The following is a 3773-nucleotide window of genomic DNA, read 5'->3' as shown; positions in this document are numbered from 1 at the left end:
TAGTGTCAACATGGGAAAAGGAGGAAATCAGAGGGAAGAGGCAGGGGGAAAGCAGGAAGCAGGTGGGAAGGGAACGGTTAGTGAAAGCTGAGACGGATGAATCAGTGCAGTGTAGTCCCACTGGCAGAGTATACAAATGGACTGAGATGCTTTCAATGGGGGTGATTTGCACAGTGATGCCTCTATGTCTATGGATTATATAGACACAGCTGTATGGGATGCATATTCCTTGACAACCAGGCAACGGAGAGTCTTTTTTGTTGTTGTTGAGCCATACATGTTTACAAGGAGCTTTTAGACAGTTGTATCCTTCTATTTAGGCTACAAGACTGCAAGAGGGCCTAACATGAAAACTAGGAACGTGGGAGAGAGTCGGACTTTAATCCCATTCCACTTGGGATGAATATCCAGCTGTTCTGCTAAAACATGTAAAGCTACAGGTGTGCATTCATGTGTGTGTTTGTGTCAGACCTCTAATCCAGTTTGTGTAAGAGAAACGGTGTAACAGGGATGCTGAGATGGGTTAATGGTACCTGCAGATAACAAGTCATGGAACAATCTTTAAACATCAAGACACTACACACTCCTATCTACCCCTCCGTCTCTCCGATTCTCTTGTCATTCTCTCTCTACTGTAGAATAACGCAAACCTGACAAATGCATTTGCGAAAGCTTTTCTCTCCGGATTCTAAATAGATCCTTTTCTGTCTGATCCTATCTTGATAAGAACTAAAGCTGTTTATGAGATTTAGACAAGAACAGAGAGAAACAATAAAGAGAGAGAGAGAGAGAAAGAGAGAAACGAGAGTGAAAGAGTGAAAGGGAGAGAGGGAGAAGAGAAAGGCTGTGAAACAGAGTGAGAGAGGATAAAAAGGAAGAGAAAGACTGAGGGAGTGACAGATATTCTTATCCCTGAACCAGTAGCCTGGAACAACATAATCCCGGACTTTTATGGCCGTTGTTTTTCCTGAGAAGCTTTCGGATTACGAGTGACTGTTGCATTATAACGCCTGTATCTCATTGTGCTCAGGAGATTATGAACACGACCCCATGACCCCACCCACCCACTCCAACCCCATGCTGCTCAGATGAGTGCAGCTGAGAGGTTATGATGGAAAGAGAGAGATAAAGACAAAGAAAAGGCAGACAGGTGACGTGTTGTTATGATTTCTCTGTCTCCCTTTTAATTACTCAGATGTTTTCTGCCACTCCTTGTTCGCCCCTAGTCACGATAAAATCATTAAGACACAGACGTTTCATGTCAGGACAGGCTCCTCAGCATATGCCATCATTTCCAACCACTGAATATTTTAAAAAGCAAGGGAAACACATCTCATGGCCCCTCTCTCGTTGCATAGAGAGAGGGGTTGTCCAGCTGTTACACATATCATCCTTCACGTATGGGATAACTGACTCCCATCACACACGGATATCTGATAAGTCAAAGGATCATCACTCTGGGACCTCAGCTTGTTCATGCATTCCTTATCAGCGCTCATCTTACAGTTGGTGTTAAATATATTATGTTTGGTCAAAATAGATTGCCATCATACCAGTTCCAGGTCTATAATGCACTCCTGTTGAGGACGTGTAGGTGTAGAGCGTGACACCACAGAACATCAGGTAGTGACATCATTCTCCTCACTTCCTCTTCCTGTGTTTATCAAAGCCGGCTGGATGCAGCAGTCCTTAATGCCCACGAGCCTCTGTGTGCGACCACTGACTCTACGTTTGAAAAGAGGCTTTGGGAAGTTGTTTCTTTAGTCTTTTGATATCACTAAATTGAATGGTAGAGGAAGATGATTGCAGTAATTCATGCAAAAGCTGCAGCAAATACAGAAACTGTCGAGAATTCGAAATACCCCGTGCAAAATTTACATCTGTTTGCTGCTGAATCATGAAGCTCTTGTCCATACTATAAATAATAATTAAAGTGAAAGAGCCGAAATGAAAGGAGATCAGTGTAAGGTATGTCTTGCACGTCTGTAATGTAATTCTAACCTTAATTAACTGTAGTGTAGTTACGGCTAATGAGAGTCTCAAGCAAGGATAATATGGGTTTCATGCTGCGATGCTAGGCCATCAATTAGCAATGAGGGCGGGGACCGGCTTTTCATGCTCATCACAACTCTGAAGAAATTAGTCCGTTTGAACATTTACTTCTTCGAGTGAGGGATGGAGAGAAATAGACGAAAGGAGAGAGGGAGAGAGAGAGAGAAAGAGAGAGAGAGAGAGAGAGAGAGAGAGAGAGAGAGAGAGAGAGAGAGAGAGAGAGAGAGAGAGAGCTGAGCTGGTGGGTTGCACCATGCTGCTAACTGAGATAAAGTGTTCTTTGCCAGGGGCAGCTATCTCTTTCAATTTATATTACAGCGTGTGATAAGTGATCTACTGTACCTTCTTTACTCTGTAGCTCACATCACTCTGAGTTTGGAGAAGAAGTGCTGGATTAAAAAGAAAAAAAAAGAACTTTTCAGCTGATTCTGTTTTAAAGAAACGTATGGAGAGATTTCCAGATTACGGGAACTTTTAGAAAATAACTTGTATAAGTATTTCCTGTGAGTCAGCATATGTTTGAATTCTTATTAAGAGAAATGAGAAGCATGATAAACAGTCCTGCCTATGCCTTTTATGTCAGAGATATTTATAATAAGTGTTCCCTCTACATATATTTTAAAAAAAATAGCATGACTGGCAGACAGGAGGAAACACTGGGAGGTGGCAAGGTGAGGGTTAGCAACGACAGAGGAGCTGCCATCCAAATGGCTAACAAACAACAAACAACAACAACAACATCGACAGCTACACCTTCCAGCTGTTGTCTTTCATATGCTAATGCTGGTACTACTGCCTGCCAGCACAACATAGGAGACAATGATAGTGGCTTTGTGCATTCATGTGTGTTTGTGAGTGTTTATTCCAAATGAGGTGATCTCAGAACCCTCGTGCCACATTGTATTGTAATATGAGTCATCTGGCAAATTTTTTGGAACATATGTGCCACAAAAATGCTGCGTATAAAGCTTTCATCTTCACTTTGACGGTTTTACATAAAAATGTTAATGTGACATATTATACCACGCTGGACGGAGCAGGATTAGTGGTGTCAGTTGGAGTATTTTGTGACTGCTGGGGAGAAATCGCAAAAAAAAAAAAAAAAAAAGACAAAACATACAAGTACTGTCTGTGTAATCCAGACAACGATACTGTTTGCACAGCTTTACACTTACTGTCACAAGGATGAACATCAACACAACTCCCACACTCACTCTTCTGCTACTGTGAAGGTTAAGACACAAAACCCCCAGCAGGAAACCGAACTCAATAAATACATAACAGCATTTATTGAGATTTGAGGTCTGAGGGTCAGTTTAAGAAAACTGATCGACCTGTTTTTTTATGTTTTTTTTTTTTTAAACTTATCTTTAGGCCACTTGTTGATCTGTTAACTTTTGGGCAAAAATAAATAGGATTAACAGTTCTGATTTTAACAAGTTAAACCCCTCGTGGCTGTAAGGCTGATCATGTAGTCTTGCGACATCTTTGTTAGTTTCAGCTGTCCTTTTGAGTTTTAGCTATTGAAGCACTTGTGTGATGAATGGATGTGATGACAGTATTTTGTGCAACTCTTTAAAAATCTATGTGGTGTGTCCGTGTGTTGAATTTCTGTCGCTCCATGTCCACACAACATGCTTCCAAAAGCTCCTCACTGGGTCTGTGAGGCATCGCTCCATAGCAGTCAACTGTTTATATTGTGACACAAATGCACCAGTGTT

Source organism: Antennarius striatus, chromosome 2 (genome assembly GCF_040054535.1).
Source record: "Antennarius striatus isolate MH-2024 chromosome 2, ASM4005453v1, whole genome shotgun sequence".
Lineage (NCBI taxonomy): Eukaryota > Metazoa > Chordata > Actinopteri > Lophiiformes > Antennariidae > Antennarius > Antennarius striatus.
This window is presented reverse-complemented; position numbering follows the sequence as displayed.